This window comes from Astatotilapia calliptera, chromosome 20, assembly GCF_900246225.1.
Source record: "Astatotilapia calliptera chromosome 20, fAstCal1.2, whole genome shotgun sequence".
NCBI classification, from domain to species: domain Eukaryota; kingdom Metazoa; phylum Chordata; class Actinopteri; order Cichliformes; family Cichlidae; genus Astatotilapia; species Astatotilapia calliptera.
Window position 1 is genome coordinate 2,860,740 of NC_039321.1, and position 25,213 is coordinate 2,885,952.

Here is a 25,213-nt window from a genome sequence, read left to right on the forward strand (position 1 = left end):
GACTGCATGATCAACAGTGTCAAAAGCTTTTGAGAGGTCAATAAAGAGTGACGCACAGTACAATTTCTTATCAAGTGCCACAATAATATCATTTATCACTTTCATAGTGGCAGTGTTAGTACTGTGTTTTTTCCTGAAGCCTGACTGAAATTTGGAGACAATATCATTAGAGTACAAAAACTCTTTCAACTGGTCACAAACTAGAGATTCCAGGATTTTGGATAAAACACACAAATTTGATATTGGCCTATAATTAGTCAACACCGATGGATCACCTCCTTTCAATAAAGGCAAAACGAAAGCTGATTTCCAAACCGCTGGAATTTCTTTGGTTTTAATTGAAAAATTAAATAGAATTGAGAGTGGTTCTGCAATAAAATCAGCTGCCAACTTCAAAAAATAAGGTTCCATCAAGTCTGGACCAGGAGGTTTTCTGTGATCCAAAGCCTTTAAAGCTTTATGCACTTCATAAACACTAAAAGGTACAAAGTTAAAACGGTCTCCAGAAAACATAGAGAGTTCTGGGCAAGTATTTGTTAAAAAAGTTTCTGCAGAAGCAAACAAGGAACCCACTGATAGAAAGTGTTCATTAAAACAATTCAAAATTTCAGTTTTATCATTAATTGAGACTGAATCTTTTACAACAATTTAGGAAAGGTTTGAGTCATTTTATTGGCGGAAAAAGACTTGATTACTTTCCAAAATTTCTGTGGATCATTGAGGTTCTCAGTGGTGACAGACAAAAAGTATTCAGATTTGGCCTTTTTAATAAGAGAAGTACATTTATTTCTAAGCTGTTTGAAAACAGACCAATCAGTGGAAGTATCTGTTTGTCTCGCCTTGTCCCATGCTCTATTACGCTTGTGTATGCTATCTGCGAGTGTCTGCGAAAACCAAGGATTTTCTCCACCTTTAATTCTAACTTTCCGTAAGGGGGCATGTTTATTAACAATTCCCATAAAACTTTCCTTAAAATATGTCCAAGCTAGCTCTACATCTGGTAATAGTCCGATTTTTTCCCAATTAACTAATGACAAATCATGATGAAAAGCCTGTTCATTAAATTGTTTAAGATTCCTTTTGCACACTATGCGTGGCTTACATTTTGGAATTTTAGCATTTCTGCAAACAGCAACAACACAGTGATCACTTAGGTCATTACAGAAAACACCAAGTGAAGAGAATTTATGAGGTACATTTGTTAAAACCAAATCAATTAATGTAGACTTTTCAGGGCATTTAAGATTTGGCCTGGTAGGAAGATAGACTAGCTGGGTAAGATTAATTGAATCGCAGAATTCTTTAAATTCACCAGAAGTTGCATTTAGCCAGTCCGAGTTCAAGTCTCCAGCCATTAGTAGTTCGGTATAATTTAGTTTAGCCAAAAGGTGCTTTAATGAAGATAATGCCTCTTTTGAAGCAGATGGGGGCCTGTAACACCCAGCAATGGTTATCGAAAAAGTATTAGCCATATCTACATTCAAGGCCAAAAACTCCATTTGTTTGCATATCGATTGGGACAGAACAATCGAAGCATTAAATCTTGATTTGACATAAATAGCTACACCGCCTCCTTTTTTTGGCCTATCAGTGCGATATACATTGTACCCATATATGTTAATGTCTTCCTTAGTAATAGATTTAATTAACCAAGTTTCAGAAATGATAACAACATCTGCATCTGTAGATTTAACCCAAATTTTGACCATGTCCATCTTCGGTAGTAGGCTGCGCACATTAAGATGAATATATTTGACACCAGACATTATTTTAAAATCAGAAGGAGTCTGGGAATATTGCAGTTCAGGGCCAGGATTTGGTTGCACATTTCCTGACAAAAGTAGAAGCAAGACAATCAACAACCTCTGTTTCGCCTTTGATTTGGGTTCAATGCTTTGATATGTTGAACCCGAGCTGAAACCTCCATTAAATGGGCAAATGAAATAAGTATGCAAGGCCAGAATAGACTGAAGTTTAGGTAAGTCTCTGGGCAAAACATGCATGAAACTAATGTCATGATCCAACTGAGTTGATAACTGCTCTGATTTTTGCAACATTATAGAGCGTGTTCCTTTTTCAAAATTCTCTTGTAGATAAAAATCATTTTCAGAGGTTCCCCTGCTATGTGTCCATAGGCAATTGCTTATCCGAGGGTCCAAAAAGGCCAAGAGGCAAATTAGAATAGTAAATACTGCCATCATCCACAATTTTAGTACTTAACAGAAGTGAACAGTACAGACCTCTGGGTGAAGCAAACCAGTTAGCTCCAGGAAAATGGCACCGGACCAGACCTAAGCCAGTTAACTCCAAAAGGATAGCGCTGGGCCAGGCCTAAGCCGGTTTACTCCTGGAGGACAGTGCAGGGGCAGATCTTAGCCAATTAGCTCCTGAAGGACGGTGCAGGGCCAGGCCTAAGCCAGTTAGCTCATGGGAGATGGTACAAGGCCGGACCTAGGCCAGTTAGCTCCACAAGGATGGCACAGGGCCAGGCCTAAGCCAGTTAGCTCATGGGAGATGGTACAAGGCTGGTCCTTAGCCTGTTAGCTCCACAAGGATGGCACAGGGCCAGGCCTAAGCCTAAGCCAATTGACTCCTGGAGAACGGTGCAGGGCCAGACCCTAGCCAGTTAGCTCCTGGAAGATGGAATAGAGCCGGGTCTAGGCCAAATAACTCCAGGAGGACGATACAGGGCCAGGCTAGGCTTGTTAGCTCCAGGAAGATGCATCCATCAACTTCCAAAGCATCTACCAACCACACGTTTTTCCAAACAATCCATGCAATATTAACTGTCTGGTTAAAAAATACGTTAAAAAAAATTAGTTAAGAAATACGTTAAGAGATAGATTAAAAAATCTTTTAAAAACAACTAATTAGACGGACACGTAACACGTAACAAACAAAGAGCATGCTGCCATCTTGGACAATCTATGTCTCTTTGTCTTCACTGCAGGCACTCTATAATGACAACCTGATGGAAGCAGTTGAAAATCATTAAAGAGACGATGATCTGAACACAACAAGACAGAGGTTGCCTTCCTCAGCACCTGCCTGTTATAAAAGTCCACAAGCTGGACCTGAGACCTCCCTGAAATCTGACCAGCCACTTTAACCAGGTTGCTAAGTCTGGTTTTATTATTCAAGAACATATTACTGTACCAAGCAATGATACAGAAAGTTAAAACAGATTCAATAAAAGTTTTATAAAAAAAGAGTCATCATTTCAGATGAAACATTAAAACCTCTCAACCTCCTTAAAAAGTCTTTGTTGAACCTTTTTCACTGTAGCAGCAAGATGTGACTCAAAGGACAGAGTCTTATCAAGAACAACCCCCAAATATTTATAACTGTCTACTGTCAATGTTTTGGATACTTACTAAAACAATGTATGAAAGTAATTCGAAAGTGGCCACTTTCATGAGTAAATCATGTAAGCCTTATATGATTTACTCATGAAAGTGGCCACTTTCATGAGTAATCACATATAAGTTTTTACTATTTCTTTTCCGTATGGGAGGCCTTAACAGAAAAGTTAGCAATAGTTCTTTTACTATTACAGCTACATCCACTTCTGTCCTGCCTAGGCTGCTCACTAGGGCTGGGTATCATCACTGATTTCTATAATCCATTCGATTCCGGTTTTCTTTTTTTTTTTTTTTTTTCTTTTTTTCTTTTTTTTCCCGCCTGTCCCATTTGGTTCTTTAGCCATCAGAATTGTTGTCTGAAGACCAACAAGGATACCCAATGGATTTATTTTGCCAAATGGATCATCGTGGCATTGCCGTATTGGTCCATTTGGTCGATCTTTGTTTTTATTATTTATTATATTTTATTTTCAGATGTTACAGACGGGACAGACATGAGTGAGAGATAGGAAAGGGAGAAAGAAAGAGGAAGGAAAGGAAAAACAGAAGGGGAGAGGGACAGTGAGAAAGGGGGGGAGAAAAAAAATAAAAAATCTCCTGGATCACCTGTTGAGAGAAGAATAGAAAACAAGCAAAAAAAACCAAAAAACAAAGCAACATACTAAACACAACACCATCGCATTAATCTAGCTAAGTGTAAACAGCAGTAAATACTAAATATTCAATGTTGTTGTGCAGCACGCAGGACAGATGTGCTTCGAAGTAGCAGCCAAGAAAGGTGTAATTTGGGTCTACGAGCAGTGAACACCCGTGTGCATACCTGTGTGGATCAGCGCGCTTGTATTCCAAAGGTTTCTCCATGTAACGATCTGCTAGGGAGTGTGGGGGGGGGGCCACAGCCCCGTCCTCCAGGGTGTGAAGCAGGTGTGGAGGAGATCAAAACTCCAGACATCCAGAGGCCCCCAGAACACAAGAAACCAAGGAAGACCAACAGAGGGGCAGCCGCGCCACTGTTCCAGTAAGAGCTGAGGAGAGTCCCAGATGAGGGTTCACTCAGCAGCCGCGGAGCAGAAGCCAGGGGGAGTTGCAGTGACGCGCCCGTGAGCTCCGCCGGCCGCCAGCTGTGCCTGAGTGACCGAGCCCCAGGCCGAGAGGCCGGGGGCACCCCACCCCCGAAGGGGCCCGAGCGAGCCCCAGGCTCCAGGCCCCGATAAGCGGCCGCCAAGGAGTGAGCCGGTGTGTACCTGGACGCCCACCCCCAGACACAAAGAACCACCAACGCACCGACACCTGAGGGAGTCCGCCACCGGCAGGGGAAGTGGTGGTAGGTGGAGATAGGCCTCCAAACCTTGGAGGGCCTGAGATGTCCCCAGAGAGGTGGCGTCTGATACCCAACCTGACATATAGACACAGACATACAGGCACACACAGACACAAACATCCATTCCCCCCCTCATGCTCTCATATGCACTCACTCCACACTCAACCAACGTGGAGACAGACATAAAGAGACGCTGTACACACGATCACACTCCCCAAGCGTACTCTACAAACCGGGTCTAGGTACCCTTGCTCCTGGAGGGGGGAACTGCACCCAGACCCAGGTGATTCCGGTTTTCAAAGTCCCGATTCGATTCAACTTAGCCTCAGACAGTCAGAAATATTATAATTCTGATCATTTATCAGTACTGACTTCATCAGAATTGTGAACATCACAGCAGATGCCTTTGTGTGAAAGTAACTGAGAATAAAACAGAAAAACATGAAGGAGATTTTCCTGGTCTGGCGTTTTATAGCAGATAACCTTAAAAATATTCTGCAATGTTCTGCATATAAAGTTTAAATTTCTTCAGTATTGAACAACAGAAAAAATAGGCTTTCTTGTCCGAGGTCATTTAAGTGAAAAAAAGAAAAGAAAAGAAAAAGACAGCAGCCACAGCGCTGTAAACAACGGTAGACTGGTGGGTAATAAGCGAATGAATAATACAGAAAACAGAGATTGGAGACGGGAAACTGTTCTTGAAGTACAGAGAGAGAGAGAGAACTAGCTGTGCATGGAGTGTGATTTTAATAGTCGTGGAAGCAAAACAGCAAAATTCATGACGACATTGATCAAATGTGAAGCGCAGTTTGCTGCTTCTTTTGCTGCTGGCTCGGTGAATTTTGGTTGGAGAGACAAAACCTGCAGCTCAGAATCAGCGCAAAAAGAGGTAAACACAGCGCGGACTGGACGCATCAGGATCGCTGAGCTCCGACAGCGTGTCCGTCTACGGGCCGTCGGGTGAGAAAGCCGAGAAAGACAAAGTTGATTCTGATGCGTCGGGTCTGTGTTTACGTCTTTGTGTGGAGTCCGTGTACCTGCTCTCATCTGCTGTTTGGTTGTTGTTGAAATGGTTTTGTGAGCTTTAATCTGAGAATCTGGCGTTTCTGGCCAAACACAGTTATATTTAAAAGTCGATTCAGGATTTAATGAATTGATATCGCTTTATTCAAGCTACTCACCTCCCACTTCCACCTGCACTTTCAACTGGACCACGGCCAATCAGAGAGGTCCCGCCCCTTACTATCTCTGATTGGTTTAGTCCACGATAGGGGCAAAATGTGTCTGTTGTTGACCACAGGGAAGGTTGCAGATTTTATTTTTTATTTTTTTTTTGCTACCTGAACAGTTGGTCGCACAGGTGCAACCAAATATTTTTTTTTTAGTCGCACCACTGAAAAATTTGGTCGCATTTGCGAGTTCAGCTGTTTGGAAAAACAGCCGTTCACTCTCACACACTGAGATCTGTCAGTTAAAAAGTCTAAAATCCAACCAACGAGATTAAAATCAACTGGTTAAGAAGTTTATCAACCAACAGATGTGGCTGGATAGTATTAAAAGCTGAAGAAAAATCAATAAATAAGAGCCGAGCATGAGCTTTGGCGCCATCAAGATGGCGATACAGGAAGTTCAACAGAGTGACCACTGCATCATCAACACCTCTACGAGGCCTGTATGCAAATTGTAGTGGATCCATAAGCTTATCTACTTGCTGCAGGATCTCCTTCCTGACAAGTTTTTCAAAGGACTTCATCACTAAGGATGTTAGAGCGACAGGCCTAAAATCATTTAATGATGTAGGTTTTGTGGTCCTAGCAACTGGAGAAATAATTGATTTTTTTCATACCTCTGGAACCTTCTATTGCTGAAGTGATAAAAAAAAAGATGTAATAAACAATACTGCATAATTGCTCAGCACATGTTCTAAGCACCTGGCCACATATATTATCAGACCTGGACTTTTATTAGTCTTACTCATTTTAAAAAGATTTTCCACCCTTCTTTCATTAAAGACTAAAGCTGGGGGGATACACGGGATTTCTCTATTAAGAAATCACGTGTATTCCTTAAATTATAATTGTCATTAAATCTCAAATAAAATCTATTCAGCTCATTGGCTAACTGAGAGTCTGAACTAAAACCAGGGAGACTTGTCTTATTACAGTCACTGTGACAGTGACCAGTCATGTGTTTCATGCCTGCCCAGGCAACCCTTAAGTTATTGCTACCCATCTCCGCCTCTACCTTATCCTTGTATTTTATTTTGGCTTTTTTAATTTCTGATCTAATCTCCTTCCTAAACTCTCTCACTTTCAAGATATTCCCTTTAATAAAAGCTTTTTTCCTTTCATGAATCAGCCTCATAAGAGCTTTGGAAGACCATGGTTTGTTATTAGGGAAAAATGCACAACCTTTGAGGGGATAATCATGTCTCTGCAAAAGGAGATATAGCTGCAGACAACGTCAGTGAGTTCATTAATATCTCTACATGATTCTAAACACCGACCAGTCTGTACAGTCAAAGCAGATCTGCAGGGATAAAGAGGCGTCGTCACTCCAAACCTTTATGTGGTGTCTCCCCACCTTCTCTCTTCTCAGCACAGTCTTGTAAACTGGCAGAAGATGCACCATGTTGTGATCCGAGGATTCGAGGGCGGGGCCAGCCACAGATGTATACGCACCTTTTATGGAACCGTAACATAGATCCAGAGTCTTATTGAAGCGTGTGGGACAGTTCACATACTGATAAAAACTGCTCAGTGTTTCCTTCAAGTCGTAGCGATTAAAGTCCCCAAGAACAGAAGATCCAGAAGAAACTCCCGTGAGTATGTAATTTTTTGTGAGTAGCTGTCACGGTCCGGGGCAGCGGCCGTGTGGAGAGCGGAAGGAGGACTCAAAACGGTTAGTTATGTCTATAACTTCTGTTCCCTGAAGGAGAGGAACGAGGTACAACACATAAGTATGGGATATCACGCCCTCGCGTGTCCTGGCTGAAGAAACCTTTATTCACGCCTTTACGGCAGATGACGTGTGATGGCACGCGCAAGGCCCCGCCCGCACATATAGCCGCTGCCATCACCGTCATCCCTCAGTTCGATAGCCGCTCTTCACCGAGCCAACTGCTCAGTGGGGCCACCCTGTGTTGTACCTCGTTCCTCTCCTTCAGGGAACAGAAGTTATAGACATAACTAACCGTTCCCTTTCAGTCGATTCACTCGGTACAACACATAAGTATGGGACCTATATACACGCCCCGCAGAGCAGCCACCGAACCGGAACGGGACCACCACATCCTTAGTGAGTGGTAGACCCAGCAGAAAGGACAGCATGAGCCACCGAAGGGGCTGTAACGTCCAACCGATAAAACCGCACAAAAGTGTGCGGCGACGCCCAATTAGCCGCTGCACAAATATCAGCCACAGGCACCCCTCTAAAAAGAGCCCATGAGGTCGCCATCCCCCTGGTGGAATGAGCTCCCACCCCGTGGGGCAACGCAAAACCTCCGGTGCTGTATGCCAGCGAGATAGCTTCTACAATCCAGTGGGACAGCCTCTGTCTGGACAGAGCTCTACCTCTATTCGGATTAGCGAAGCAGACAAACAACTGGTCACACAAACGCACATCCCGAGTGCGCTCAATGTAGGTGCGTAGCGCACGCACCGGACAAAGAGAATGCACCCTCCTCCAGATTCAAAAGGAGGGGAGCAAAAGCTCAGCAACTCAAACTCCATCGAACTATAAGATGCAGGCATGACCTTGGGAAGATAGGCGGCATTCGGACGCAATACGACCTTGCGGCCATCAGGAGAAAACTGTGTGCAGGCAGGATGCACAGACAGCGCATGAAGGTCCCCCACTCGCTTCGCCGAGGCCAAAGCGAGAAGTAATGCGGTCTTATACGAAAGAAGTTTCATATCTACCGACTCAACGGGTTCAAACGGAGGGCCACAAAGGGCCTCCAGCACCAAAGACAAGTCCCAAGCAGGGACACTGGACTTAAGCACGGGCCTCAGCCGGCGAACCCCTTTCAGAAAACGCACGGCGAGGGGATGCGCACCTGGTGTCACCCCGTCAAAACCGATATGACAAGCAGATATAGCCGCTAAATAAACCTTGATCGTCGAAAACGAAAGGCCTTTATCCAACAGCTCCTGCAGGAATGTCAAAACATCCACAATAGAGCACTGAAATGGGAGAGTGTGGCGGTCCTGGCACCATCGCTCGAAGGCTCGCCATTTGTAAGCGTACAAGCCTCTAGTAGACGAGGCCCTGGCGCTCTGAATCGTCGCTACCACACTAGGTGGCAGACCCTTAGCAACCAAGTTTAACCTCTCAGCAGGTAAGCATGAAGGTGCCACAGATCCGGGCGCGGATGAAACACTTCCCCCCCCGCCTGAGAGAGGAGATCCCTGCGGAGAGGAAGCTGCCAAGGACTTGCTGCAAGCAGGCTGATTATTTCTGCATACCACGACTTCGCGGGCCACCAAGGGGCCACCAGGATCAGAGAGAGGGAATGCCGACGCACCCTCTCCAGAATTGGAGATATCATTTCCACTGGGGGAAATGCATACAGGAGCACGTCTGGCCATTGGTGCGCTAGCGCGTCCAAGCCCAAGGGTGCATCGTGGTCGATTATGGAGAAGTACAGGGGGCAGTGAGCATTCACCCTGGAAGCAAAAAGATCTATTTGCGCCTCGCCAAATAGATCCCAAATCTGAGCCACTATTGAAGGGTGTAACCTCCATTCTCTCACCAGAGGACCCCCCCTGGAGAGAAGGTCCGGCCCCAGGTTCAGGTGGCCCGGGACATGGGTGGCTCTTAGAGTCAGAAAATGAACACTGCACCATAACAGCAGAGAGCGAGACAGCTGCAACAGGGGAAGAGAGCGTGTTCCTCCCTGCCTGTTTATATAAGACACCACTGTTGAATTGTCCGTCCTGACTAAGACATGCTGGCCCTGCAGGACTGGACGGAAACGCTTTAGAGCTAAGAACACTGCTAACAGCTCTAAGTGGTTGATGTGCAGCTGGCGCTGAGCCGCGGACCAGATCCCTCTCACTGACGCACCCTCGCACAGCGCTCCCCACCCACTTAGGGAAGCATCTGTGGACACCACCTTGCGAAACAACACCCTCCCAATCCGAGAGCCCTGGTGCAGTAGCCCGGGCTCCCTCCAAGGACGGAGAGCTAGCATGCAAGACGCAGTTACCGGCAGCCTCCTCCGGAGGTGACGCGAAGCACACAAACGGTGAGAGAGAGTCCAGCGTTGAAACGCTCTCATTTTCAACAGCCCAAGCGGCACTACGGCGATCATAGATGCCATCATGCCCAACAAGCGCAATATCGTCTGGAAACGCAGTCTGCGTCCCAGCTGAAATTGAGCGAGGCAGCGATGAAACGCGGCCACTCTGTGCTCTGACAACCGTGCGCGGCTGGAAAGAGAGCATATTTCCAGACCGAGAAAAGCGATCTGTTGACCTGGGATTAGCGAGCTCTTCTGAAAGTTCACAGAGAACCCCAGTGTCTGAATGTGTGACAGAACCCGCGACAGCTGCGTCTCCGCCTGTTCTCTGGAGCAAGCCACGAGAGCCCAGTCGTCCAGGTAGGCCAAGATGCGGATGCCCCTCTTCCTGAGGGGCGCTAGCGCTGCCTCGGCACATTTCGTAAAGGTGCGGGGAGCGAGCGACAGCCCGAACGGCAGCACTAGGTATTCGTAGGCTACGCCCTCGAATGCAAACCTCAGAAACTGCCTGTGTTTCGGGTGTATAGCGACATGAAAATAAGCATCTGTTAGATCGATTGTCGCAAACCAATCTCCCGGGCCGACTGCACTCAGGAGCTGTCTGAGTGTTAGCATCTTGAACCTGTACGTTCGCAGGTACGTGTTCAAGACTCGCAGGTCGAGGATGGGACGAAGCCCTCCCCCTTTCTTCGGAATGACAAAATAACGGCTGTACCAACCTTTGTCCGTCTCCGAAGCGGGGACCACCCGTATTGCTCTCTTCTGTAATAGCGCCTGTATTTCCTCTCTGAGTACCAAGGCTGCCTCGGGGTTGACAATCGTGTTCACGACTCTTTGGAAACGAGGCGGCTTGACCCGGAACTGCAACCGGTAACCCATGGCAACGGTTTGCAGCACCCACGGAGAGGGGGCGCAAGCGCGCCACTGAGGGAAGTGAGCAGCCAGCCGGCTGGCCTGCAGCACTGACAGCGGGGCGCCGTCGCCCCCCAGTGTGTCTGCAGGGGACTGCATCCCCTGCCTGACCTGGCTCATTTCGCCTGCAGGTTGAGCATTTGAGATTGTTTGAGAGTAAATAACACTCTTTATTGATTGCAACATGGGAACATGTACATTTATACATTTTGTTGGGTGCACCTTTTCCGGGGCATAACAATGAAAAACAGCGGGAACACTCGATGTGGTCGCTTGAACATTCAACACATCTGAACCGTGTGCAGGGGTTATGTGCTTGGGAGACCGCGATAGGGAAGTGCAGCGCCTTCTGGGGCTGACAACCTGAACAGAACTTAAGCGGCACCTCTTGTGCGGCAACAGAGGGGTAAGAGCAGCGTCTCCCTGCTGCCGGATCCCTTCCCCACTCGCAATCACAGCTAGGAGGGCTGAGGCTTCTTCCTCCTGGGCGTTGGGTCCCGTCGGGGGCCCGGGGGAGGGCCTTTGCCCCAGGCCGACTGGCGTGGAGCTCGGGCCGGAGTACGTGCTCTCGCCGGCGGCCCTCCCACTCCAGCAGTGGGCGCCGGTCTCTTGCCAGCTGTCAGAGGAGCGGCGGGCCTGTGAGAGCTAGCAGTGGGCTTGGGCTGGGGCTGGCGTCTGGGGATGATGTCGCGCAGAGCTTCCGTCTGCTTCTTCCTCAGATCGAATCTAGCCTGAATGGCTTCAAGTGAATGTCCGAATAACCCAGCCGCAGACACTGGTGCGTCCAGATACACAGCTCTGTCTCTATCAGGGACGTCGGAGAGGGTCAGCCACAGGTGCCTCTGCGCCACCACTGTCGAAGCCATCCCTCTGCCCAGGGAGAGCGCTGCACAGCGAGACGCACGGAGGATGTAATCCGTGGTGACTCTAACCTCGTTAAGAAGAGGTGACAGCGGGCTGTCCTCCAGAACCAGCGATCCAAGCTCCGCCAGGCACATTGCTTGGTACGTCTGGAGCATGGTGACGGAGCTCATGGCTCGAGCGGTGCCGGCCTGAGCCCGATAAATCTTCTCCAGCTGCGAGGCCGAGAATCTGCAGTGCTTGGACGGCAGAGTTGCGGGGCCACCGACACCATGGTTATGGGACGGGGCCAGATAAGCAGCCAGAGACGGCTCCATAGGGGGTGGGTTAGCTAAACCAGCTCCCTCGGCGCCGTCCAATTCCATGTACTGTCCATAGCCGGGCACAGTGACGCGGGTAGACAGAGGTTTGTCCCATGACGCTGTTAGCTCGCAGAGAAAGTCTGGGAACATGGGGAGGCAGTTTTTGGCCGTTGCGGGCTCCGGTGGAAGGAAAAAACCCGCAAACCGCGACGGCTTCCGAGCTGGTGGAGGAGAGGGCCAGTCCACCTGCAGCTTCTCAGCGGCACGGCGAAACAGGGAGAAAAGAGAGGTGTCATCGTGGCCGACCGGCGCAGCAGCGGCGGCATATTGGGTCGACAATGAGCTCTCCTGCTCATCCTCCGACAAACCATGGATGTCCAGGCCGATGTCCAGCACGTCATCGTCTTCCTGGGGAGCGCTGGCGGGCTTCAACCCAGGCTGAAGCCCGTCAGCGCTCCTGCATGGTTCCGGTCCGTCATCGGCTAACCCGTCAACGTATTCCATGTGGTCAGCCCAGCTAATCGCGGGGACATCGACCTGAAAATTTTCGTCTTCGGACTCGGACGAAGCCGGGGCTCCAGACTCGGAAAGAAGAGGGTCATGCCGTGCGACAGCCGAGCGTCCCAGCACTCTTTCCACAAACGTCACCCGTCTTTCCAGGGTCGAGCGTCGGAGCTGGCGACAAAACGCACAAGCTTCGGGCTCCGTCAACGCTCTCCTAGCGTGGACGATCCCCAGGCAGACAGGGCAGGCATCGTGCTGGTCGCTGTCGTGCAAAGAGAAACCACATCCCTGAGGACAGGGGCGAACAGAAGATTTCTGCTTTGCTCGCTTCGGTTTGGAGACCATTCCCAAAACGCAAAGCGAAACGCTGCACAAGAAAAACTTGAAAATAGCGCTCCGCGGGCAGCCTACGCACCAGCTGGGCGGTGGAGGCTAACACCAACAGGGGCAGTTAAGCTAGGTTCAAGTTGGCAGACAACGGAGCTAACTAGCAGTAGCTAGCTAGCCCAACTCAGCAGAGGTGTTCTCAGCGAGGTGAAGAGCGTAAGAACTGAGGGATGACGGTGATGGCAGCGGCTATATGTGCGGGCGGGGCCTTGCGCGTGTCATCACACGTCATCTGCCGTAAAGGCGTGAATAAAGGTTTCTTCAGCCAGGACATGCGAGGGCGTGATATCCCATACTTATGTGTTGTACCGAGTGAATCGACTGAAAGGGAACGCAGCACTTATTCAGGTGTGAGGGTGATTTATTGATAATATCCAATATAAAGTGGGGATGGTAAAACAGAACTAAGGATGAACTAACTGGGAGAAACTACTCAAAGAAATAGCAAACCTGAGCATGAAGGGAGAACAGTAGTGATGTGACGTTCTGTATCGAGGCTTCGGAGCGTGTGTCGAGTAATGGAGGGGGCGTTTCCGCGAAGCGCGTACAGAGGCTTGCTACATATATGGGAGGAGCTGAAAATGATGACGTCCGAAGCCTCGCTGCCCGGCTGTACCACGTGACTGGTTCATGAAGTGGTTCGAACTTTGCCGCGAGATATGACAGCGATATAAACCCCTCAGACTTCATTCAAAAATGTGGGTGTTTGATGGAGAGTTGCGGTTAGAGAGAGTTTGGAGACCGTTTGGAGGTTTATGAGAGTGAGGAGAGAAAGTCAGGAGAGAATGGAGCCAGCTAAGAAGAGGAGGATGTCCTCCCCTGTGTGGGAACATTTTGATCTTATTCCTCCCAACAAGGTATGTAAATTTCTACAGAAGATGTATTGTCATGATACTGATGGTGCAATACAATTTATGTTGAGCTGTCTTGACTTTTGTACAAGGTGAAGTGTTTGCTATGTGCCAGGGAGCTGGGATATAACAACAACACCTCATCCATGCTTAGGCACTACAGAGCTTTGCATGAGAATAAGGGGGACACCGATTGTGGAGCAAGACCAGGTGAGCCATCAAATGCAATGATAATATAGCATGCAGTAATGTTACTAAATGATATAACAATATTATACAACTGTTATAAGTTACGTGTGTGATATTTATATTTGTGCTTTATCTTTATTGTCTTTCCTCAGGAGAACAATCTCAAATAGATGAAGACCTGGTTAGCATGGTGACTGAGGACTCCCAGCCATTTAGCATTGTGGAGGACAAAGGATTCAAAAGATTTGTTAAATCATTAAATCCTAGCTATGTTCTCCCCACTAAAAAGGTCATAAAAGCAGTGAAAATTTAGTTTTTACAGAATAAAATGTGAACAGGCAGGAGTGTGTAGCTGTCCATACCTCAACGTTACAAAAGCACAACTACTGTCCACACCCCAACCACACCTCACCTCACAGTAAATGATCATTTCCATTTCAAGCATTTCCAAATAATCATTTCCCATACTGCCACTATAAATATACACAGTATACTGCCATCACTACAATATACATGTTTTACACAATCCTTTTGTTGTTGACATTTACAGGCTGTGTGCAAAATGCCACACTCTTCAAATTCATGCCAGCTATTATTTTTACGTCCAGTAGGTGTCCTGCTAGAGCAAATGAAGCTTCAAGAAGCTTTGCGCTGGGATGAACCAATTGGATGAAAAGCTTCAGTGCTTCATGGGGCTTCATCTGCCCATCACTAGAGAACAGCAGGGAGAGCACGCAGGGGATTACACCAGGTATGAACACAGACGACGCGACGAGGAGCAGAGGAAATCACACACTATAAATACACAAAGAGACACTGGGAAATCACACACAGGTGGGGGAAACAGCTGGACCTGATTAACCTGACGAGACAGGGGAACACTAACACCAGGGACCAACAGAGGGAGCACAAACCCAGAACCCAGTGTCTAAAATCCCAAACACAAACCATCCCAAAACAGCCATGAATAATAATGAAAGTAATAACAATAAAGAACATAAACATAAAGTCACTGAGTCATGGTCGCAGGACCATGACAGTAGCAATGACTCCAAACAACTCTTAGGATTGCCAATAAAACTAGTGATGGGCAGATGAAGCCCCATGAAACACTGAAGCTTTTCATCCAATTGGTTCACCCCAACGCGAAGCTTCATGAAGCTTCATTTGCTCTAGCAGGACACCTACTGGACGTAAAAATAATAGCTGGCATGAATTTGAAGAGTGTGGCATTTTGCACACAGCCTGTAAATGTCAACAACAAAAGGAGTGTGTAAAACATGTATATTGTAGTGATGGCAGTATACTGTGTATATTTATAGTGGCAGTATGGGAAATGATTATTTGGAAATGCTTGAAATGGAAATGATCATTTACTGTGAGGTGAGGTGTGGTTGGGGTGTGGACAGTAGTTGTGCTTTTGTAACGTTGAGGTATGGACAGCTACACACTGAGCCTCAGTCCTGCCTGTTCACATTTTATTCTGTAAAAACTAAATTTTCACTGCTTTTATGACCTTTTTAGTGGGGAGAACATAGCTAGGATTTAATGATTTAACAAATCTTTTGAATCCTTTGTCCTCCACAATGCTAAATGGCTGGGAGTCCTCAATCACCATGCTGACCAGGTCTTCATCTATTGGAGATTGTTCTCCTGAGGAAAGACAATAAAGACAAAGCACAAATATAAATATCACACACATAACTTATAACAGTTGTATAATATTGTTATATCATTTAGTAACATTACTGCATGCTATATTATCATTGCATTTGATGGCTCACCTGGTCTTGCTCCACAATCGGTGTTCCTCTTATTCTCATGCAAAGCTCTGTAGTGCCTAAGCATGGATGAGGTGTTGTTGTTATATCCCAGCTCCCTGGCACATAGAAAACACTTCACCTTGTACAAAAGTCAAGACAGCTCAACATAAATTGTATTGCACCATCAGTATCATTAAAATACATCTTCTGTAGAAATTTACATACCTTGTTGGGAGGAATAAAATCAAAATGTTCCCACACAGGGGAGGACATCCTCCTCTTCTTAGCTGGCTCCATTCTCTCCTGACTTTCTCTCCTCACTCTCATAAACCTCCAAACTGTCTCCAAACTCTCTCTAACTGCAACTCTCCATCAAACACCCACATTTTTGAATGAAGTCTGAGGGGTTTATATCGCTGTCATATCTCGCGGCAAAGTTCGAACCACTTCATGAACCAGTCACGTGGTACAGCCGGGCAGCGAGGCTTCGGACGTCATCATTTTCAGCTCCTCCCATATATGAAGCAAGCCTCGATACGCGCTTCGCGGAAACGCCCCCTCCATTACTCGACACAAGCTTCGAAGCCTCGATACAGAACGTCCCATCACTAAATAAAACCATGCGAAATAAAAAACCCATCTTCGTTAAAAGAAGTTCCACAAAGCACAAGCCGATGCTATAAAAATAAAAGAATGAAATAAAATAAGTTAAAACACTGACAATGACAGACAGAGACAACCTGCTTCCTCTTCCCTAAGAGTATGTATCATACATATACCAACAAGACAGTGTACATCACTGTCACAACTGCATTTGTTTCCGTTCAAAGGCTTTATGTCTTTTACTATAATACCTGATGGGCTAGTCAAAATGCCCTGGCCGATTTTTTGTCCCAGTGCAGCCCTGCTAATGCAATCAAATGGCACATTGACTTCTGAGGAAATTTTAGATGGCACTCGTCATCAGAAAGGTCGCCGACTGTGTACAGAAACATCTGCGCCAAATACAGCATCATCAGAAAGAAGGAACATGAGAAGCTTGAGAAATACCAAGTGGTCAGAGAAGAACTCGAGAAGATGTGGAGGGTGAAGGTAACGGTGGTCCCCGTGGTAATTAGGAGCACTCGGTGCGTTAACTCCCAAGCTAGGTGAGTGGCTCCAGCAGATCCCAGGAACAGCATCGGAGATCTCTGTCCAGAAGAGCGCAGTCATAGGAACAACTAAGACAGCAGGACCCTCAAGCTCCCAGGCCTCTGGTAGAGGACCTGAGCTTGAAGGATAGGCCGCCAGCAGGGGTGAGCGGGAAATTTTTAATTTTGTATAAATTTTGTTTTGAAATTATGGTGCATAGTTCAGAATAAATGTTTTTTCAGAAAAACAGCCTCTTTTTAATAAATGTTTATTTCCAAGGAATTTCTAACCTTTACACCTTTCAGAATTTATTAGAAGATAACTTTTATGTAGTTAAAATAAGATACTCTATGATAGTATCGTATTTATCTATATAAACTCTTAACACATAGTTAATGTTAATAGGTGTTAAATTATCAACTCCAGACAGATTTGATATTTAACACCAAATCAGAGTTAATGTACCAACTCCACAAAAAGAGTTAAATTAACCACTGGTGTGGACCCACATGGACACTTTAATAGAGCTGAAATCAAATCTGACAGTGTTAATTTGGGCATGGATTTACTGTGTATATTAGTGCTCAATGATATACATGAAGGCAAAGGAGCGATGAATGGGAAAAAAGCCTGCATGGCCTTATATTGGCAGATGCCTATAATTAAGGTGAAGGTGTGTTCCCACTCAACCCAAGCATGAGCAAGCAAGTAGCCCATCTGGCTACATTTGTTCATTTGTTGGGGGGGGTGTAGGGGTTTTACATCAGCCTCAGTTCTAGAAAGTAAATTACCTGCATATTGAGCTTTTATCCTCAGGGAGGCGTTACAGACCAAAGAGTGCTGCAGGTCAGAGTGAATAGAAAAACAGCCTGACATGTGTTTAAAATAAAAGTAAAGGCTGTCATTTGGATTTTATTACTACATAAACACATAACTTAAAACATCATATATGCAGCACACATTGAACAGCACTGACTGAATATTATTGAAAAAGACGACTTTCATGTGTCTGATTTGGTGGTTTGAATTTATTTATTTATCTGCATATTCATTTTTAACCACTTTCTTCCTGTGGCAGTTGATAGCGTAGAGTAGCGGTCGCGAGACTTGAGGCTCGGGTGTGAAATTTATGGTTTTCAGAGTTTTTATCGTGAAATGTTTGTCTTGGCTTAAAGGCCCTAAAGGAAAATATTGGCTGACATTAAACTGGTCCATGGTGCAAAAAAGGTTGGACACCGCTGGGGTTGAGTTCTAGATAAGGTATCAATATAGAATTATTTCAACTTGAAAACCAGAAATGGTCACATGTCAAAAGTTGGAAGGAGCAATGAACAAATAATTGTTTTTATTTTCATTAAGTTAATAATCCACATCTGTACGTATGACGAAGTTAAATGTCACAGATGAAATAGTCAGGAGAGGATCAAAACTATTAAATCAAGTTTTAAAAAGAGACTTTTTCATTTGATTACATTTTATTTGATGGATTATGCAGAAAAAGTAGAATTGGGCTGAAAGAGCTATTGCTTTATAACCTATTCAGGTTGTGTATCATCTTTTTAAAAAGTAACTAAGTAACTAATTAGTTTTGAAAATAAGTAATCAGTAAAGTAACAGGATTACTTTTTTGGAGAAGTAATCAGTAATTAGCCCATGTCTGTGTGGTAACAAATGGGTTTTTCAACAGCGACAATGCTACAGAACACAATGCCTGGAGGACAAGGGACTTCTTCCAGGAGAATAACATCACTCTCTTGGACCATCCTGTATGTTCCCCCTGATCTAAATCCACTTGAGAACCTTTGGGGATGGATGGTGAAGGACTTTTACAAAAATGGACGGCAGTTCCTGACAGTAGATGCTCTTTGTGTTGCTGTCTTCACCACTTGGAGAAATGTTTCCACTCACCTAATAAAAACGCTTGCATTAAGTCATCAACAAAAACAGTGGAGCTACTCATCACTGAGTTCATGTTTGGAACTCTGAGTTCTGTTTTTGGGGGGTTTTATGGGTTTTTATGGAGGTGTTGCCCTAAATTTTTGATCAGCTGTAAAACAGCCTGTTTCAGTTTATTATCATGCTAAAAAAAATGTTTTGTCTCACTCCCATTTCTTCATGTTGCTTGTTGAAGGTCTGTTTCGAATGTTCTTAAGATCAAACCATACAAATTATGATTTTTTTTGTGCCATTTTTCAACTGGTCTTAAACTTTTGATTGAGACTATATGTCTCTTTCTCTCTACTATGTTAGGGCAGGGATAGCTCAGTAGGTAGAGTGGTCGCCCCATGATCGGAAGGTCAGGGGTTTGAATCAACTGAACAGCTACCCTGAGGTACCCTTGAGCAAGGTACCGTCCCTACACACTGCTCCCCAGGCGCCTGCTTAGTGGCTGCCCATTGTTTCACTGAGTGAATGAAATGCAGAGAAAAACAAGTAGTAGACTTTCTTCTTACTGTGCAGTAAGAAAAAAAAAAACCAGCTAGAAAACACTAAATACTATTTTAACACTATCACATAAAAACAGGTAAGAGGTAAGAGTCTTCTGATTGGATTGGAGATCGAGGTTCAACAATGTTAGGTGCCCAAAAAATTAGCTGAGGTGAATACTTGAATATACAGAACCACATTATTTTATTTTGTATTCCTGATGTACAGTGATTAAGATAGCTTGAAATCATGTATGGCAACCACAGAGTCTACGCCTGTTCCTCACTGAGAATCTTTAGGATGTGCTTGAGAACACTTCATGTAGTGGTCCAGTTTTCCCATCATCAGGATAAGATCTCTGTGAAAAATGACACAGCACAAGCTTCAATACAGTGTCACAGGGAACATGTGCTGCTATTAAAGCATAAGGTAGTCCACAAAATATCACAGGGTATTTGTTTTGTTTTTTACAGAGCACTTTATTTTGATGAATGTTATTTACTCCATTACACCACTCCATTTGCAAGTGTATTAATGTAAAAGCTGAATTATCAATAGGCTACATAAAAAAATAAAGCATAATACAAACATGGAAACATTTCTTTAGATTTATCATTCCAAACAGCAAAAACACAGAATGGACACTTTACATAGTCTGACAAAAATTGCATACAGAGAGACTGGGTGTCGTGCAGACTTGTAAACGTCTCAGTGGGACTCCAGAGGAGCTGGGGGAGGTGCAGGAAGCTACAAAGGAAAATGAGGTCGGGCTGTCTCTGATCAGACTGCTGCACCCAACACCTGAACCGAGGTAAGCATCAGAAAGCAGACTGCTGGATGGGCAGGATTTGTCAGTGGTCATTTGTATTGATTTTGTAGCTGCACCTCTTCATCTTCTTTCAGAAGTATTCATCAAATAACGGTTCGGTGTCTCTGATGTCTATCGGACAAAAAAACATTTTTGTCAGAAAACACAGAAGTGTTTCTGTAAAGAACAAAGTTATTTCAGTCACTCTAGACTGAAATCTGAACTCTTGTGTTAACTGAATGACATTAAACTAGACTTGAAAAATGCAAACAATTAAAATAAATAAATAAAAAACAAGTGTTAGCGTTTACTGAGACAAAGTTGTACTTATAGCTTGTTTTTACTTCTGTGCTCTATTCCAGGCACTGCGTGCAACAAAATCACAGTTCTGACTCACTGTGAGGAATTGAACATGTGTCAGTGTGGATGGTGATAGTCTTTGAAAAACTAAACAAACTAGAAAGGATTAAAAGAGTCGTTTTACGGACACTGTGAGCAGATCCAAAATCTAATCTGGATAGGAAGAGCTGGGAAAAGACCAGAATCAGAATTGGATCTTGGTCTGAATTAATGACTCTTGTTCATATTGTGCAATTGGACTCTGATCCGTATGTGGTTTTCTGATCAGTTCTAAAGCCTCCAAGTGACCATTTTCAGCGAAAGATATATTGAGTGACAAAGTTTCAAAAACTAACCCATTAAAATTTTTGTTTAACATTATTTAAATGATCGAATCGCATTCTGTGAACAAGTTCCTACTTGTAATGTTCAGACCACACGCAGTCTGGATTTTAAAATTCCCTTTAGACTACATTTAATCCCATTTTAGAATTTCAAAAGTAATTTAAGCCTCATTTTCACTCAGATATGTCACATAGACATATATACAGAAAAAGAATAGAAAAGCCCAGTATAGATATATATACACTAGGTTATTATTTGGTGGTTCTGCTCTGCAACTCCAAACACAAATAACTCCCATGTAACAATCTAACAATAACTAAATTAGAATCCAGTAATTAAAAGCCAACTGAGATCATTAAACAGGGATCAAAGGGGGGGTTGGCGAAGCAAACACAGTGTTTCCCACCACTGTTTACAAACTACTTTGCAATGAGCAAGTTTCCTGCACTAAGTATTAAATAATATCAGTAACAATTAAAAATAGTAGCTATGGTGATTTTTTTATGATACAGAAGTGAGGACATTGTTTAATGACTGTAATGGTTTTATAATAATTCCCAACTGTTCCAGAATGTTCTTTCCATTTAAACTTTTAATAAAACTATATTTTAATGAATATGGCTGTTACGTTGTCATTTCTCAAGAAAAAAAGTGTTTTAAAATCCCCCAAAATTCACTCTCACTGCTCTCTGAAAGATTAATTAAGACACTGTAGCCTGTTCAACAATCAAAAACACTAGTGGTTAAATTAAACTCTAACAGTTAAAATTTATAACACTAAAATAAGTTCATCCTTCATTAATTCAAATGGGACGATACATATGCTAGTTGCAGTGGCGGTCCTAGCCTGTTTGGCGCCCCGGGCGAACACTCCCTCTGGCCTGTATTGCCTGTATCTTTTGCTCGTTTCTCTTCGCTTCTTTTCTATTATTTCTAAACTGAGCACCTGATGGCTTTCAACGTTTCTTGTCCATCTTCCATTGGTTTTAATTTTGCCCTCCAGTATGAACACAAATCCACCAACTCGAGGATCACCACAACATGACCTAACAGACCTACACCTTAGTTCACAGATTCACTTTGTCTAAGGTTTATTTCTGGGATTTCACACAACCCAGGATTCAGATCATGAATACATAATGGGCTTGGATTCACATCATTATGAATGAAATGTGCTCTATTTGGAAGCAGCCCCTCCCCTTTCGACGGGTTGTGTGTGCGACTTTAAATCATCAAACTATAAATTGTTATTGATCCCTTTACCCCGAGTCCTAAAGTGTATATTTATTTTCTTACTCTTCTTATATTTATTGTTTACTTAACTGGAGCCTCGTCGTCTCGTCTCTCTATATATATTGGACTGTATGGTAAATGGCCTCTATTTGTATAGCGCTTTACACATCTAGTCATCCACACATTGGTGATGGCAGCTACATTGTAGCCACAGCTGCCTTGGGCGAGGCTGTCGGACACTGGCGCCACCGGGCCCTCTGACCACCACCAGTAGGCAACGGGTGAAGTGTCTTGCCCAAGGACACAACGACCGAGACTGTCCAAGCCAGGGCTCGAACCGGCAACCTTCCGATTACAAGGCGACCTCCCAACTCTTGAGCCACGATCGTGTGGCTCACCTATGTAGCGGAGATGACAAAGTTTACTTTGACTTCAGCAGCAAGCCGGCGCATCGAGGGCTCTCGCGCTCACTTTTCATGTTTCGAAAAAACATCGGTGCAAATTATAAGTCTGTATCATGATGTCTGGTGTTTTCGTGTTTGTTGTTTTGTTTTTATTTTGTTTTATTTTGCGAGTTGGTTATTAGATGCCGCCCCGCCCTCTCCTCCCTGTTACTTTTATAGTTTAGAAATTTACTGTCTGCTGTGTCATCTATGGAACGCCAGGACAGCCATAATGTATTAATGAAATACACCATTAAATAATTATTTGAATGTGGCAATAATTAATTAAAATGTGAAATAAATAAATAATTAGTTAAATGTGTCAATAATTACTTAATTAAATGTGTTAATTTTTTTTATTATTTCAAATTTTAATTAATTATTGCCACATTTAATTAATTATTTAATGGTGTATTTAATTAATTCATTATAGCAGTCCTTGCGTTCCATAGTCATTATGATAGTTTTGTAAATGTAAAACCAGCAAAAAGGTTTTAGTGAAAACAAGTACAGCAGAGACCTTGGGGGGCAAATGTGCAGATCACCGTCTTCACATCAGTGAAGAAACATAATGAAGTGTCTGATTTTCAGTATTTTCACAGTAAAAGGGAAGTTGAGTGATGTCAAGAGCTGTAAGATGAAATAAGGATTGTGGGTTAATTTACCTTGTGACAATGCTTGGAGTTCATACTTTTGTGCCTGCAAAATAATTTTATGAATGAATAAAAAATGTATTTCTCACTGAAAAAAGAAATGACAGAATCTCTGTGCACTAATTATTGGCTCTTCATTGTGTTTCTGCACAGTGTTAGTGTTCAGCAGATTCCTAATATGGATCCTATTTGCAAACTAGGAGGAAACACAAGTGTAAACTAATGTATTTTTCAATTTCCAGTTAACTTGCACCAAAATTACAAGTTCAACTTATTCATGGTCAGCTGAATCCAAACAAAAACTAGTTTCATCATTTTAGACCAGACTTGTTGACTCTAGGCCCAATAACGGCAACATAATTTAATATGTCAATATTTCAGTTTGCATTTCTGTTTAAAACAGGGTTACCTTTGGTCTGTTCAATAATGTTCATCCTGTTTGGTCCAACACCTAAAGTATATTTTGAGTTCTGGCTCCTTCAGTGATTGAGTCTGACGCCCCTGACTGAGTCTGGCAGCTGTAACATCTGGTACGTAAATAACACATCACTTTACCTGCTGATGTGCTGCTGCTTGATGATGCTGTCCCCCTCTGCTGGAGCTCCCCTCACTGATCCAGTTGATCTGCTGGTTGGTTGCTTCTGGTTTTTGATGTTTTGCATTACTGATCATTTGTTGAGCAACATTTAAACAGCCGTCCCAGTCTTTCCTTTTTATGTTGCTCGTGATTTCTTTAGTCAGAGTCTCATTTGCTTCTTTCCTCAAAAGCTCCTCCAGAACTTTTTTCTATTCTTCCAAAATCAGTTTGTAGTAAAAAGTTTTCTTGTTGCAACAACTGAATTTTTTTATAAACCATTTTCTCCACCCACTCCAAGTCATGAAGAAAGCAACAACAGTCATGCTGAGGAGCAGAGAGTAAGCAGCAAGCTGAAAAAGAAGCAACAAACATACAAAACATAACAGCATTAATGTGTGTGTGTATTTATTATACTTTCATAAATTAAAAAAACAGAACAATAACATTACATGTGCACTGTGTATGAAAAATAACAAAACATCCTCACCTTTGACCTCATTTTCAGCTCAAGTCATTTGAGCTGTTTCATTAGTTGTAGCTGTGTTGGGCCAAGATTTACAGAACAGCTTCCTCTTTTTTTCATCAGTGGTACAGCAACTATACCAGTTTGTAAAAAGCAACACAGCTACAATCCACAGCAGACTGATTAGAAACGCTCTGATAACGCGCTTTAGTACAATGCATAAAAGCGTGGATGGATGCTCCGCTGTGCTCCGAAATGTCTGGTCTATCAGGAGCACCAGGAAAAATACTAAAAAAACAGGCACGACCACCATTTCATTGCAATCAAAAGTGTGGCCTGAGCAAGCGCACATCTTTTCCCGCAGACAGTAAAATGCAAACAAAATCCCGATCCCTGTGCCAGTGGTGCCGATTTTTCCACTACGGACATATTGCAGGAGTTTATTCAACATCTTGAGCAGTTCGGTGCCTGCTGAGGCTGCAGCTTCTGACCTGTAAAATTACAGACACAAGACAAAAAGAAATATTTCCTGCTTTTCACACCAAGTATCACAGTCTCTTTGAAATTCAGCTTAATATCTCAGTCCTATAGCAGCTGTGAAGTGAGCAAGTCCTCCAGTCAAAGTGAAGATATGAGCTCTCTGCTCCCACCCTCACATAAGAACCACGAGTGCTGCTCCTACAGGTGGCAGGATGCAAACGCAACGTGACGTCATGAGAAGGAGTTTAAACAGCACTCTGTTCAAAACGTTTCCAAAGTCGTGTCAACAAATTTCATGTTTCCCAAACACTTTATACTATGATGAGGTTGTGTGTCACGACAGGTTTTTTGATGAATGACTTGGAATGATGAATTCTATTCACAGTTTGAAGCGTAGAGTGTTACAGATACAAAGTGAATTTATGTTATTTATGTCATGAGATGTTAAAACGTGTGGTTAACACAATTTAGTCACCACAGCCTGTGGAGTCTACTGTAAAGAGATGGAAATGGCACAACCAACTTTTTTATTCAGTGTTGAACAAAAAATGTCAAGCAAACATGAACAAGAGAGGTGAAGAAGAAAAAGAATGCAAGCAGGGTGGAGTGGGTGGAGATGA

General features: G+C 43.9%; 1 long non-coding RNA gene across 1 annotated transcript; it reads right to left on the reverse strand.

The window, feature by feature from the left end:
* Window positions 1-19,854: 19,854 nt before the first annotated feature.
* Window positions 19,855-23,996, reverse strand: LOC113013340 (uncharacterized). Its single transcript, XR_003270815.1, has 3 exons — window positions 23,629-23,996; window positions 23,086-23,119; window positions 19,855-20,192 (listed from the first exon to the last, which is right to left on the reverse strand). It is a non-coding gene; the product is annotated as an uncharacterized LOC113013340 (long non-coding RNA).
* Window positions 23,997-25,213: the final 1,217 nt, after the last annotated feature.